Raw genomic sequence first — 16,480 nt, forward strand, 5'->3', positions numbered from 1 at the left:
CGAGGGGAAATTACTGTTGGCTTTTGCAGTTCTAAATTTAAAAGCAGCACCAGCTTATTGTAAATGGCTGCCACTCTCTTCTCTATTTGCAAATCATAAATTGTTAAGAAGATAATGTGGCTGCGAGTAATTTTTAACTTCACGGAAATCTGTCTCTGATTTCTGATAATGACGACGCTCCAGGTATTGATGGTGCAGACAGAATGAAATGGAAAGCTCTCTGATGTAAAATCACTTGGTTTAAATTATATTAACGCTCCAATGTAAGTTCTATTTTCTGAAAGTCGATCGTTTATAAAGCTCAGTATGAGCACAACAAACAAACATAATTATTATGCAAATGAAGGCATGGAACATAGGACTGTTTGGCTGTATGAATAAGGGGAGTAATTAGATGAGAAAAACAATGAACAATGTCAATATTTAGATGCCTAATAGTTTCTGTGACTCACTCATATATTGGAAATTGTAACGAGATGGGATGAATCATTGCCTGCAGTTGGAAACGCAAAAAGATCTGTGAATAAATTACTGTGTTTACAACATTAGAAACCAAATCCTTTATCCGCCAACCTGCTTCAAATAAAAAAAATATTATATGTCAGGAAATAATCGGCCTGTCATATGAAGGCCTCTGAAGCTGCCGGTTTACCAGCATGGCCAGCTGCTCAACCCAATTGCAGATTCCAGCGGGTAGATTATTAAAGGTTCATTCAGACCCAACTGTAAACTACAAAGGATTATGGTGAGCAACGTTTCTATTTTATTTGGAAGCTGGGGAAAGGAAGTGCAAATCAATTCACCTCTCCATTCGGCACCAGAGAGGCAAATCTAAAGGAATAAAAGTACTTGTTCAATGGATCTAGGCTTTCCAGTTTATTGCAATACGAGTGTGACAATTGGACCCCTTTGTGGTGGGCGAAGCACTAGTCATAAAAATTAGGATTTGAGAACTAACTGATTTTGAGCAAACTGGGTAAATGAGTACTTCCTTAAATGTAATTAACATTTTTTTCCATCCATTTGTTTTACTACATTCTAATTTGATCATCTGTATTTAAAGCAAACATACTGTATGCTTTGACCATGCTGGGCAAATCAGCAGGTTCACTTTAATGCCCCTTTCCCACCAGCACATTTTATCTTCATCCCCTGCCACTACCTTCAGATGCCTATAGAGCTCAGCTTTAAAACATATCTAACTGAAACCAAAAATAAAAATGTAACATATTGCAGCCTACTGAGTCTGATGCCTCGTACACACGTTCCAAATATCGTACGACCGTTCTCGCTTAATAGTCGCAAGTAGAAATTGAATGGCTAAATAAAGTCACGAAAATTCTCGTACGACAGACAAAAAAAAAATAATCGGAAGTGATGTCATGTGTTGTAATGTATTTGTATAGTATTTTCGGACGACAACTATATTGACTAAACGGAAATCGTACGAGAAACATTTTCGTGTATGTCCGATCGAATAATATTGGATGAACGGTCGTGATCGGCTGTCGAAAGTAGTGTACACACGATCCGAATATCGTACGATCCTTCCTTGGACGACCGTTTTCGTACGATATTCGGATTGTGTGTACGGGCCATTAGATGTGGAGGCTGCCTTCATTTTTTTTCAGACTTTTTCTCACTACTGATTTTGCCAGAAACACATTTCTATTATTAAAGCAGAGTTCCACCCAAAAATGGAACTTCCACTTTAAGGGAGGTGACCCCCTGACATGCCACATTTGGCATGTCATTTTTTTTTGGGGGGGGCGGTACCCTTTTTTTCCCCAGAGGGTCCCAGCTCCCACTTCCTCCTGGCGCACCGCGGCACCGGATAGGGAGATCACCTCTCCCCCCTCCCTCTCGGCAATCATCTGGGACACGTCACAGGTCCGAAATCCGAATCCGAAATCCTTCACTGCCAGTTTCTCTTACCATAAATGGTGGTGGCAGCACCCAAGAGTCGTTCCGAAAATTGGCTGGGGTGCCAACATCGCGTGAACCCTGAACAGGTAAGTGTCCATAGATTAAAAGCCAGCAGCTACAGTATTTGTAGCTGCTGACTTTTAATTTTTTTCGTGGGGGGCGGAACTCCTCTCTAACCACTTCAGCTCCAGAAGATTTACCCCCTTCCTGAGCAGGCAATTTCTTGTTATACGGCACTGCATTATTTAACTGACAATTGCGCGGTCGTGCGATGTTGTACCCAAATTAAATTTTTGTTCTTTTTCCCCCACAAATAGAGCTTTCTTATGGTGGTATTTAATCACCTCTACATTTTTTATTTTTTGCGCTATAAACAAAAAACAACCGACAATTTAAAAAAAAAAACAATATTTTTTTACTTTCTGCTATAAAACATATCCTATAAAACATTTTTAAAAAATCTAATTTCTTCATAAATTTAGGCCAATATGTATTCTGCTACATATTTTTGGTAAAAAAAATCCCAATAAGCGTATATTGATTGGTTTGTGCAAAGGGTATAGTGTCTACAATCTATGGGATAGATTTATGTAATTTTTATTTATTTTTTACTAGTAATGGCGGCGATCGGCGACTATTGCGGTGGACAAATTGGACAATAACTGACACTTTTACTTTTGGGGACCAGTGACACTAATACAATGATCAGTGCTAAAAATATGCACTGTCATTGTACTAATGATACTGACTGGAAAGGGGTTAATATCAGGGGTGATCAAAGAGTAAACTGTGCGCCTAGCTGGTGTTTTACTAGGGGAAGGCATAGATGTGTCTCTGCTTTGCAGGAACACAGGATTCATGCCTTCCTTACTGAAAGAACGGCGATCTGCTTTGTTTACATAGACAGATCTAGGGTTGCCACCTTTTCTTCAAGTCAAATCCGAACACTTTAGCGGCGCACAGCAATTTTTTTTTTTTATAATATAAACTATACATACCGTATATTTTGCAATTAAATACCATTTCTAATCATATGAAGTTAATCACAAGAGTCCCCTTTTACGTATGAACCTGCAGAGTTCCCCTACACTGAAAGGGGGGGGGGGGGCTCTGCAGACTCTGATATAAGGGAGAACTCGGGGGACGCTGACATAAAGGATGCTCAGGGAACACTGGGAACTCTGATGTACGGAGAGGACTCTGTGGTTTCTGGTGTAAAGGGGAACTCTGATGTAAGGGGTGCTCTGAGAACCCTGATTTACCTTACTGTACTCACTCAGAGGCAGGAGAGAGAATGGGGGAGACTTCAGTCACAGACAGGTATGGATGGTGAGCTCACTCTCCCCTTGGCACCTCTCATCCAGATGTATCTGAGGCTGCTGGACTTCAAATTTCTGGCCCCCACTTTCCTTTTCTGAGGCACAGCGCCAGGGATTGGAGTGTGGGTGGGCAAACACAGAGGGGTGGGGGCAGAAGGAAGAGGAGCAGATCAAGCCCTCTCTCCTCTCCTGTCTGTGTGTGTGGCGGGGGGGGGGGGGTGATTGTTAGTGTTGGCTTTGGGCAGTGTGAAAGAGAGTGTAACAGACACTCTCAGCTTAGACAACTGCAACCAGCAACCCTGCTGGGAAGCCATAGTCCAGTCTGAATATTGTGTCCGGGTTTCAGGCAGTTTGAAACCCGGGCACATGATTCCAAACCCGAACCGTCCAGGTGAATCCCGGACAGGTGGCAGCCCTAGACAGATTGCCGTTCTGCCTGTGTCCTAAAAGATCAGGGACCCGCTGATCAGCTCCTGCTGCGGAAGCAAGCCTCCAGCAGCACGCACACGTGCCCGATACCCGAAATGCAGCATCACGTATATTTATGCAGTAAAAGTGCTATAGGGCGGTTGGCAAGTGGTTAAAGAATAAGTCCACCTTTTTTTTTTCTAAATTTCAGCTCCCATGTGTACCAATATGCTATTAGTGTACTTCTATTGCAATAATAAAAAATCTTTCTAGTTATTTTCACACCCCTTACCTTGGTGTCCAGCTGGCTGTATGAAAAAACGTCTCCATTACTTCCTGGATGGACCTTGGGCCATGACACAGGAAGGAGTTTACCAGCTGACCTCATTAGCCCACACCCTGCATCATCTGCCATTCACAGGCTCCATTCACATCTGTGTGTTTCCAAAATGCATGGCAAACCACACATACGGAGCCTCGTTGCTCGTGTGTAAACAAACCGATTTCACTTTCAGGCCCCATTCATGCCTAGTGTAATAGCACTACATGTCTTTTGTCACGTTTTTCATGTGACACACACGTAGGGCAGTCCGCTGATTTCAGTGGGGTGTCCTACACACGGCAAAGTAGCTCATGAAAAATGTTTATGAATATTTATGGGTGGGCTTCGGGCGCAAAAAATACACTCCCCCCATTGGAATCCATAGTCTGGCGCCCTGATATGTAGATCGGGGGCCAGGCGCATGGATGGGGGGGCGGAGTCCGTGTGCCCCTAATGCACAGGCCGTCACTGCACTACAGTTTCTTTAACATGATTTCCTATGGGTCACGTTCACATCTGTGCATTTTATGGAAAGGGCCAGGGACTTTTTTTCTGTTTTTTTGTTCCATGGACTTTAATTGAGCAAAAACGTGTATTGAAAAATGCAAAATGCCCCCGGAATATGCAAACTGCAACCTGCATAGGTGTGAACCAGGCCTGAGGCTCCATTCACACTAGCGCGTTTTTTGATGCATTTTGCATTTTGCAGAAATGCATGGGAATTTTTTAACATGGGTTCCTATGGAACATGTTCACATCAATGCTTTTTTGTATCTCTGCGTTTTTGGAAAGGTTCGGAGACTTTTTTTCATGCAAAAAGCAACATTTTGCATGTAATGGATTTCAATGGACAAGCATCAAAAACGCAAGTGCACCGTTTTTGCAGCGTTTTTGGTGCGTTTTTGGTGCGTTTTTGCCGTTTTTTTTTTTTTTTGTAATTTTTTTTTAAGACTGTAAAAAAAAAATGAAAAAAAAAAAAAAAAAACGCAAAACGCAAATCGCGGCAAAAACGCCACAAAAACGCTACAAAAACGTGCCAAGCATGAAAAAAAAAACCTCCAAAAACGCTCAAAAGCAACATGCATAGGTGTGAATCGAGCCTTAGGCTGGGTTCACACTATTGCAAATTGGATGCGAGTTTCTCCACATCCAATTTGCATAGCAGGAGATTGTGACTGGCTCTCTATGGAGCCGGTTCACACATCCCTGGAGCGGCTCTGGTACGAATTGCACAGGAGTCCTGTGCGTCTTTTGGTCCATTTCAGGTCCAAATTCTGCCAAAAATTCAGGCTGAAAATCGGACCTGAAATGGTGACTGGAGACACACTGGCCCCTGATGTGAGCCGCTCCGTGCTCCAGTCTGAACCCAGCCTTAGTGAGAACTAATGATGAGCTCAGGCGTGTTCGCAAGCCGCACGTGCCAAGCCCGCCAGGAAGTCGGCACTGCGCTGTGTTAATCACAGGCAGTGAGACATTTCCAGATCTTTGCAGCCACACATCGGGAAAATGTCTCACTGCTTGTGATTAGCACTGTGCAGTGCCGACTTCCTGGCGGGCTCGGTATGTGCGGCTTGCAAACACACCTGAGCTCATCCTTGGTGAGAATGCTATTCACTGATTGCATAGAAAAAACATGCAGCTGATAAGGGGTGGTAGTGATCTGCTGGAGTAGGAGGGCAGATGATGCAGTGTGTGTGCTAATGAGGTCAGATGGTAAACTCCTTCCTGTGTCATGTCCCAAGGTCCACCCAGGAAGTAATGAAGAAGTATTTTTGATACAGCCAGTTGGACACCAAGGTAAGGAGTGTGAATATAAATAGAAAGATTTTTTATTTCTGCAAAAGAAGCACACTAATGCCCCGTACACACGGTCGGACTTTGTTCGGACATTCCGACAACAAAATCCTAGGATTTTTTCCGACGGATGTTGGCTCAAACTTGTCTTGCATACACACGGTCACACAAAGTTGTCGGAAAATCCAATCGTTCTATACGTGGTGACGTAAAACACGTACGTCGGGACTATAAACGGGGCAGTGGCCAATAGCTTTCATCTCTTTATTTATTCTGAGCATGCGTGGCACTTTGTCCGTCGGATTTGTGTACACACGATAGGAATTTCCGACAACGGATTTTGTTGTCGGAAAATTTTATCTCCTGCTCTCCAACTTTGTGTGTCGGAAAATCCGATGGAAAATGTCCGATGGAGCCCACACACGGTCGGAATTTCCGACAACACGCTCCGATCGGACATTTTCCATCGGAAAATCCGACCGTGTGTACGGGGCATAATAGTATGTTGGTACAAAGGGGAGCTGGAATTTAGGAAAAAAAAAAAGGTGAACTTAACCTTTAAGTAAAAAACATTGATTAACTTGTTATAATGGCATCTGAAAGTTAGTGGCATATATTAAGTAGAAAGTAAACATGTTGTCCTTGAAGCTAATGTGTTGAAAGCAGAAAAAATGGGCATTGCGGTTTGTTGTGTATGGGGCTGGTAAGCTGCAGATTGGTCAGGGTGCCCATGCTGACCTGCAGCTAAAAGTGCCTACAATGGGCATGTGAGTCTGGTCTGATGAATCACGTGTAGCACCCTCCTAGTGTAGAACAGGCTGCTAGATAAAAATTAATTGAGCTCCTCTGTAATCAGTGGAGCGGGTGTTGATTGTTTAGGTCTGCTCAGTGTCTCACGGTCTTCTGCTCTGATACTTCCCCCTGTCTTCTAGGGAATTCTAGAATCTTAGTGGGACAAAGAACAGTGCATGCAGCCTGAATATTTATGGGACTCCAGCTAATCCCTGGGAGGTGTACGCAGAGGGTGGAGGAAGAACTCATAAACAGTCTGACGCCTGAGCAGCATTTTCAGAGTTCCTGGGTCCAGTCCTATAGGAGGAGACCCCTGCACAGGGGATCTGTCTCTAGGGCAGCTTTCTGTAAGGATCTGTGAGGAGACATTGAGGTTCCAGCTAGGCTTAGCTGGGGGGGCCTATTCTCAAACTGAAAGCCAAGTGTGGTCTGGAGAAACTCACTGAAGAGAGCCAAGAGGAAGTTGGTGGGAAAGAGTCCAGCTGTTCTTTGGTGGTGTGAGTCTACATCTCCCTCACTAGGAAGAGCCTTGTGGATATCCACAGAAAGAAACCGATGATCCTATGCCTAAGTGAGTAAACAAACCTATTGATGAGGAGTTAGTGAGGGTGTGTGTAGCTTTTAAATGGTGGAAGGAGTATTGGTCACTAAGGATGAGCTCAGGCGTGTTTGCACAGCCCACGTGCAGAGCCCGCCAGGAAGTCGGCACTGCGGAGCGCTAATCACAGGCAGGGAGACAATGTCCCGATGCGCGGCTGCAGAGATCGGGAAATGTCTCACTGCATGTGATTAGTGTAGCGCAGTGCCGACTTCCTGGCGGGCTCTGCACATAGGCTGTGCGAACACCCCGCAGCTCATCCTTACTGGTCACCTTCAGCATAGATATCCTGCAGGACATTAAAGTGACTGTAAAGGCCTTTTTTTTTTTAAATAACAAACATGTCATATTTAACTCCACTGTACAGCTCGTTTTGCACAGAATGGCCCCGAACCTAGTCTTCTGGGGACCCCTGGCGGCTCTCGTGGCTCCTCCCCACATCTGATAATCCCCTCTGAGAAGTGCTTCCTCGAGAGAATTACCTTGCGGGCGCGCTCCTGAGTCCAGCACTTGCGTCTGTAGACACAGAATGCCGGACTCGGCCCTGCCCCCCAATGCCTGTGTCATTGGATTTCAATGACAGCAGTGGGAGCCAATGGCTGCACTGCTATCCAATCAAGAGCCGGGAGCCCGTGGAGAAAGAGACAGCGCATCCCCACCGATTGAATGAAGGGGTTCAGGTAAGTAAAACGGGGGGCTAGGGGGCCGGTGACTGCCAGGTGTTTTTTTCACCTTAATGCATTGGATGCATTAAGGTGAAAAAACATGAACCTTTAAAATCCCTTTAAGCAGTTGTACAGGGCAGCCAGCAGTTTGTGACGTGCCTTCATAAACTGAGGAGTCCTCAAAATGTCCGTTTTCGTGTTATACCATGCTCCTCCCTATCCAAGTTCATCGTTCTCAATAAAAACCCCAAAAGAAACCTCTAGACTGTTCTTTTGAGCCAGTGGAAGATCACATGAAATGCTGTGTACCTGGCTATGAGGGGGAAATAGGACCAAAATTTCCAGCGGCTCTTTAGGGGTGCACTACATCAGGTGGATGGCTGGGTGCATGTGCATCGCTTACCTGGGGAAGAGATGGCACCAGGATGCAGTGTGCAAAGAAGGAAAGCCAGCAGAGTGTGATGTTTTGGGCATTGTTCTGCTGGGAAATCTTGGGCCCAGCCTGTATGTGGGATGCAGTGTGGTGCAGCAGCAATAACATGCACAGTAGTGCGATATAAAGAACTTGTACTGAAATGATGCAAAGATAGTTCACAATAAACCCAGTGGGAAAACAGCCCAACGGGGAACGCTCATGGGTCCTAACAGCATGTAGGGAGCAGGTTTCAGCTGAATTGATAGCGCCTGTTAGGAGGGGCAGAATGTGGCCTGGTCATCTTGTGCTCAAGTGGGAAGATGTCCAGAGAAATTGCGAACCCTACGCTTTCCCTCCTCGTCTGGAACCTTTCCCTGTCACTAGTTCTGTCTCTAACAGATTAGGTACGTGTCTCTACACTACCCACTCGCAAATGCGCACCAAGCCAGGGCCTTAAATAGGCTCTGCCTGATCCAAGATGGCTGCTAGAGTTACATGGGGAAGCCGCATTCAATCGGATAGCTTCCCCAGTGACCGGTGTTGACTTGGCCTCCTAATTTTCCAGATCTCAGTTCAACTGAGCATTTTTGGGATGTGGTGGAAAGGCAAGTCCAATCCATAGAGGCCCCACCTTGCAACTTACAGGACTTAAAGAAAAAGTCCAGCATTTCCTCCCCAAAACAACAGGTGTATTGTGCATGTAATTGAATCACAACCCCACTGTCAGTTTAAGTGTAGCTTGCCTCCTTTAGCCGTAATAAAGCAGGTTTCGGTGTCTGTGATGTCACTCCTCCTGGATGAATTTCAAAGTTCTCTGACTTCCTGTTTCCTTCCCTTATACATGTCCCATAATTCTTTGAGCCTCTGTAGCTTCAGGGTGGGCTATGGGAGTCCCTTGTAAAAGTTCTGGGAATTGATGTGGGTGGTTCCTAGGGTTACTGTGGGTGTTTCTGGGCCTTCATGTGGGCAGTGAAAGGTGTAAATGTGTCCTACCTCCTCCTGCATCATTCCGGTCTTGAAAAAACAAACCTAGTGCTCATAGGCACAGCATAACCCCTCAGGATTTTTAGGACAGACCAGGTGAGTATTTAAAAAGTATTGTTTATCGAAAACATAGAAATAATGTATAAAATCAATTGCAGTACAAAAATACAGGCATGAACGTAAGTGCCCTATGGTATAAAGGGCTATTGCACGTAGCTATAGGAGATGATACCTCTGCCGGGTTAGCCCCCCCATATCAAAATTTTTGAAAAAATCTTATGCAGTTTGTTAGATCTTTGTAGGTGTCAGGGCTGGGCTCAGCCCTTCCTTCTCTGAGCTGGCCGCTCAGCTGTCGGCTAATTGCCAGCTCCCATTTCTCTCCACAGTTACCCAGCAAGTTGTCCAGCTCACTTGATCTCTGCCTTCACCTTTGTCAACATCACAGAGTCTTTCTCCTGCGTTCCTGTTGAAAACTTGCTAGGCTGACGTTCCATCTGGCTCCTGATCTTGCTTGCTGTACTACTACGTTTATCTCTGGCTCTCTGACATTTGCTTGGCTGACTACCCGATCCGGTTACTGAACTCTGGCTTGTTTTGACTACGCTTACTCTGTTTACCTTATTATTATTATTATTTAAAGAAGTGTGATTTAACTATACTTCTGTCTCGGTCTGATTCATGGTTTCTGATAGTAGGGCAGTTAATACTGTCTCCGTATGTTTTTCAGGTAGGAATAGCTGCCATTTTTCTTCAGAATCGTCAGAGGGGCCCCTTCGGTAGACCAACCCTCTGTGCACCTGAAACCGATCCCACTCTCGGTGCAGCAGATGGGTTTCCTTCGGGGAGTCAGTGAGAAGCAAGTCAGGGCATTGGCTCTCCAAGGCCTTGAATGCCAAGCTACAGGGAGGGTCCTCTAACTGGTCCCTCCACAGGTCTTTGACAGCTTGGGCAGACCTTCATCCCCGACTTGGGCGACATTGCAATAACATCTGGGGACACAAACGGCTGACACTCCAACCTCTTCGGTCCTGGATCCTACTCCAGGTTGATGTTCTGCTCCTTGACATAAGGCTCGTACCCTTCAGGTGTCAGTTGGGCCTATTCTTCTGGAGGGTCTCTGGAACAATGGGGCTTTCTTGACAAAGCATCAGCGTCTTGTTTCCTGACCCCGGTGGATACTTCAGGCTGAAAATAAACCCTGATAGAGCAGCCAACCATTTGTGACCCGTGGCGTCCAACTTGGTGGTAGTAAGGATGTAGGTGAGAGCATTGTTGTCGGTCTTGATCACAAACTCCACTCTATACAGGTAATCCCTCAGCTTATCCACCCACTTCAAGGCCAGAAACTCAAGTTTGTGCATGGGATGGTTCTTCTCGGCGGGGGCCAAGTTCCAACTCATGTAGGCAACAGGCCGTAGATGGCAGTCATGTTCTTAATATAGCACCCCACCTAACCCATCTCGACTGGCGTCAAAGTGTAGCTCGTATGGCCTGGTTGGATCTTCATAGGCCATGACTGGAGCGGTTGTTAGGCTTCACTTCAGCTGTCTAAAACATCTTCACACTTCAGAGTCAATTGTTCCTGAATGGACTCTCTGGGTTTTCTGGCCCTCCAGCTGGTCTGACAGGCTTCGCCAGATTAGGGTCAGCATCTTAGCGAATCCCTTGACAAATCTTCTGTAATAAGAGCAGAATCCCAGAAATGACCTAAGCTCAGTCACGTTGGTAGGCCTCGGCCAGGAGGTCAGTGGCCACTTCATCAGTAGACACAATGTGACCAAGGTAGTTGACCGAGGGTTGATAAAACTGGCACTTTTCCAGAGACAGCTTCAACCCCCTCACCATGGAGTCTCTTAAGGACCTTCTGCAGAAACTCTTCATGCTCTTCCAGGGTCTTGCTGAAAACGATGATGTCGTCTAAGTACACCAACACCTCGATCAGTTTCATGTCACCCACGGTCTTCTCCATTAGCCTTTGGAAGGTTGCTGGGGCACCAGACAGGCCTTGATGCATACGGTCAAATCCAAAGATCCCCTGCGGGGTAATGAAAATGGTCTTCTCCCGATCCTCGGGGTGCATGGGGATTTGGTAATACCCACTCTTCAAATCCAGCATGCTGAACCACTTCGCTCCTGACAGGCTCTGCAAGACCTTTTCTATCCTTGGGGTGGTATATTGGTCGGGAATGGTCCTTAAGTTCAGCGTCCGGTAGTCAATACCCAGCCTCAGTGACCCATTCTTCTTCTGTACCACCACTATTGGGGAAGCGTATAGACTCTGGGACTCGGATGATACCTGCCCTCTTCAACTCTGCCAGTTGTTCATGCAGATCCTCCAAGTCCCCTAAATGAATCTATCAAACTCTTTCCCTGAACGGCTTATGCACTCGAAGAGATGGATCCGGTATTGGGCACTTTTTGCACACCCCACATCAAATTCACTCTTGGAGAATGCAGCCTGCCATCTCAGGAGCTGAGTCTTGGCCCTTTCTTTCCATTCAGGCAAAAGGGGAGTATTTTTCAGATAGAGCTCCTCCACAGAGATCCCATCCTTTGCTCCCCCCACCAAATCAGACGGCGGGACTGGGGTGGCCAGATTCATTTGTCCCAGCAACATCTGAGCCAGCATCTTCACTGGCGAGGCTGTTATGTTGTGGACACTAACCAAGATCTTTCCGTGACTTCTTTGCAACCCTTTGGTTGAAACCACCTTGGGAATTATCTCCACTCCTATGTCTTCTCTCTGTCCGTCTGATTCAAGGACAATGAAAGGGCCTGCTTGCTTCCAATTTAGCTTGACAGATGCTCGTAAATAGGCCACTTTACCAGGCTGTAACACCTTCTCACACTGGTCCAAGCGCCAGATCTTTCCCTTCTGTTTTTGTACCAGGTGCTGGTAGGCTTGTCTCAGCTTGGGGTGCAAACTTGTGGTTGAAGTGCCCGGCTCCAGAACAAGAGGTGTCAACAGCCTTCTGACAAGATCAGTATTGGTCTCTATGATGAGAGAACTCTTACAGACCACTGCCTGAGTTTCAAAAGTCTTGGCTTTCCCAGCCATGGAGGGATCGAAGGTCAGCTTGACCGGTAGATAGCCATCATAGGGGAAGTTCTGAGTCACAATGCCCCATATATGCAGCTCTTCCAACTTCTGCAAAGGCAGGTGCTTGAGGTGCCTGTCATAGAAGTCCTCTGTAGAGAAGAGTCACTTAAGCTCCAGTATCCAGAAGGCCCTTGGTGTAGACTCCATTTACTTGGATGGGAACAACAGGAGAAGGTCCCACCAGCTTGTCAGGGAGCATGAAGGAAGTGGTGGCCCTGGCCTGTTCGGTGGTTTGTATCCGCGCTCCTCTCTGCGAGGTTCTGATTGGGCTTAAATCTGTGCTAAGTTCTGGAAGTCTGGTGTGCATTGACTCTCCGACACCAGGCAGCATTTGTCAAAAGAAACAGGACACTGGGTTGTTTGGAGGCAACAATGGGGGGCCCTCTGCAAGGGTTTGGACTTTCGCTGCTGTCTCTTCGTGTCATTGGTTTTGAGCCAGCTACCGTAGATGGGCACATGGTTGACTCCTTCACCAGAGCCCTCCGAAGTTTCCCTCTGGCTTCTGGCACTGTGCTTCAGGCTTCACTGGGCTTGGACACACCTGTCGATTAATGTCCCACATAATTTCAGCATACCTCGGTATGCTCAATGGCACTCCTCACTGGTACATGTGAAAATGCTCATCACCACCTCCGGTATAGACACTAGTATGGATATACGTGCATCGTTGCCAAATATCCATAATATGCCTGTAATTATGGATAATCAAACATTAAAATCACTTGATCTTACCGGATCTAATGAATATCAATTAGCCGGGTGATTTTTTGGCCAGAAAATTTGATAAGAGGGGGTCAGCCCCCCTCATTAATCACTTAATAAGTCTCTAATTATGTGAGATCTAATCTCATCCTTACGTACTACCACCTAATATCTCTAAAGTTAAAACCACTTAATCTTTCCGGATCTAATGAATATCCATTAGCCTGAATGATTTTTGGCCCGAAAATTCGATAAGGGGGGCCAGCCCGTCCATATGTACCACCTAATATCTCTATTTTTATGTGGAATATCTCTGAAATGATGGGAGATCTAACATTAAAAACACTTGATCTTACCGGATCTAACGAATATCTATTAGCCTGAATGATTTTTGTCCAAAAATTTGATAAGGGGGGCCAGCCCCCCCTCATTAATCACTTAATAAGACTCTAATTATGTGAGATCTAACGTTAAAAACACTTGATCTTACTGGATCTAATGAATATCTATTAGCCTGAATGATTTTTGGCCCGAACATTTGATAAGGGGGGGCCAGCCCGTCCATATGTACCACCTAATATCTCTAGTTTGATGTGGAATATCTCTGAAATGATGTGAGATCTAACGTTAAAACCACTTGATCTTACCGGATCTAACGAATATCTATTAGCCTGAATGATTTTTGGCCAGAAAATGTGATAAGGGGGGGGCAGCCCCCCTCATTAATCACCTAATAAGTCTCTAATTATGTGAGATCTAACGTTAAAAACACTTGATCATACCGGATCTAACAAATTGCTTCCAAAATAGCTAACTGTTTGGTCAATTTTTTGATAAGGGGGGGCTGATGACGGGTTAGCCCCCCCAGCAAATAACTGTTAATATCGCTTCTTCTGTGTGAGATCTAACGCAAACAACGGTTGATCTAACCTGATATAACAAAGATCTAACAAACTGCATAAGATTTTTTCAAAAATTTTGATATGGGGGGGCTAACCCGGCAGAGGTGGAGATGATGCCTAACATGTTTCAGACCCTAGGTCCTTCTTCATAGGCTGAATGTCATCTAAAGCATACATACATCTATAAAGTAAACATATGGGCACTTAGGCTGGATTCACACCTATGCAGTTTTAGTGCTTTTTGCATTTTGCAAATTTGTACTACAGAACGTGTTCCATAGGAAACCATGTCAAATGGACTGTAGTGCAAATCTTCAAAATGCAAAAAGCACTAAAACTGCATAGGTGTGAATCCAGCCTTAAACCCCCTTCCTAACCAGACCAATTATCAGCTTTCGGTGCTCTCGCACTTTGACAATTACTCAGTCATGCAACACTGTACCCATTTGAAATTTTTCTCATTTCTTTTGGTGTTATTTAATCACCGCTGTTTTTTGATTTATAGTGCAAAAAAAAAAAAGACTGAAAATTTGGTAAAAAGAAAAAAGACCTCTCCCTCTCTCACTGTACCGGTCGGTACAGAGAAGGGAGGGAGGAAGCGGCGTCATAAAATTACGCCGGTTTGTTTACAAGTGATGTTTCTTCATTCAACGGAGCGATCACGTGGTAAACAGCCGATATCAGCAGCAATTTACTGTGATCCGCGATACGCCAGGTCCGGTCACGGATGTTCCCAGGTGCTGTTCCCAGGTGAAGTCAATGGACGCCGCCCCAGAATAAGCTGACCGTACTGTAGCCGTCTTTCGGCTATGGCCTGGTCGGCATGTGGTTAAACATTAGTATAGTAGTACACTTTGAACATTGATCAATGTTCATTGATTCAATGTCCTAGTACATGGAAGGCTAATACTCACTTGCATGAGCCGATCACCAATGAACCATGAGGGGGACCTGGCAGGGATGGAATTGACCTGCAATGTAGTTGTTACACGGTGGGACAGATGGTAAGCTCTGAGATAACAAGGCACCAAACAGAGAGCAGGAACTGGATATGCCCAGTGTGACTGCGAGAACTCCCAATGATAGGAGTAACCACTCCTGTCAGTATAGGGTCGGCCAAAAAGTCCAAGATCTTGAACTAATGGCTTCCTGTCTGTGGAAGACAAAGAAATATAAAATAGTGGATATATAGTAATAAAGTTCAAGAAAGCTAAGTGCTACAATGAAGGGATCAAATCAACCTACCATGAGAGGAAGTAATCACAAGTCTGTTGATCCTCTCAGCCAGACACCAGCTGTGTGATTGCTGGTGCTGGCAGGAAGTTTAAATAGCCTGTATAGCTGATTGGGACATCTGAGAAGGAGCTTAAAAGCGACCCCACTCAGCTGTGGTCAGTAAGGCAGAGTATTGCACCATGTTGGCCGCAATCATCTGCCTAAAAAATTCCCTTCACAAGTCTGGTAGTTTGAATAGCCTGTGTGGCTAATTATAGCAGCTGAGAAGGGGCATGAAAGCAACCCTGCTCAGCTATGGCCGATGAGGCAGAGTATTGCGCCATGTTGGCTGCAGCCATCTGCCGCAAAGTTCCCTGATGGGATGGCGCGCTGTGCCAGTCCCGCCCCCAGAAAGGGGCGGGGCTGTGTCCCGCATCAGCCCGCCATCAGAGTGCGCGTAGCCCATCCAACTGCACTCCAAGTTGGGACGCAAATAGGAAAGAGCAAAGCCAAAGGCAGAACTCCTGTTGGGCATTGAGACACCGTGTCCCACGCTGGTGAGGCGTGAAATCGGAAGTCTCACGTGCGCCGAGCAGGAACACATAGCAGCCAGTTCTGCCTAGTGTGGTGAATAAAAGAACTATGAAATAATATAAAAACTAAAAAAGGAGAGCAGAGCAGATGCGGGACTTTAAATGAGGCATACGGGAGCAGAAGCATATATAAATTAAAGTATCAATTTTTATTATTGTTAAAATAATACATGAATTCATAAGTTTACATTTATAGGCACATAGCTCAATGATTATAGTTTGTATTCAATCATATAATACATTCCAACAAGGACTTCTGTGCAAACATATGAAGATATGAATAGAAAGTACATAACAATGAACATATTGATACTCAGTATTACCAGAGAAAAATAACAATCAGAAATACAATAAAATTGGAACGTCCATACATAGCTAATAATAATGTATATATATCGGTAGTTGTAAGCTCTACGCCGTTTCGGGACCTTATAGCCCCTCATCAGGAGCATAACCGTATAAAACACCTATGGGTAGGGAAAATGACAATATTTAGAATAATTTGAAGGACAAGTGGGCAAATGTAAAACATAAATTTCCACATTCTTCCACAAGGACCGTGGACTTACATTTGCATCCGTGCAAAGGCGGCACAGCCCTGAATGCAGAGCCCGCCCACAATGCCTGGGTCCGAAGCTGAGGGAGCGTATCCAGGCAGCAAACCCGGCACCTAGAAACCCCCAGGTTGGGTCAAGGTGGGAATCCAAGTTAGTGTGACAGGGGTGACCTCAAGGAGAGGAGGGAA

This window comes from Aquarana catesbeiana, linkage group LG01 (genome assembly GCF_042186555.1).
Source record: "Aquarana catesbeiana isolate 2022-GZ linkage group LG01, ASM4218655v1, whole genome shotgun sequence".
In the NCBI taxonomy this organism is placed as follows: Eukaryota; Metazoa; Chordata; class Amphibia; order Anura; family Ranidae; genus Aquarana; species Aquarana catesbeiana.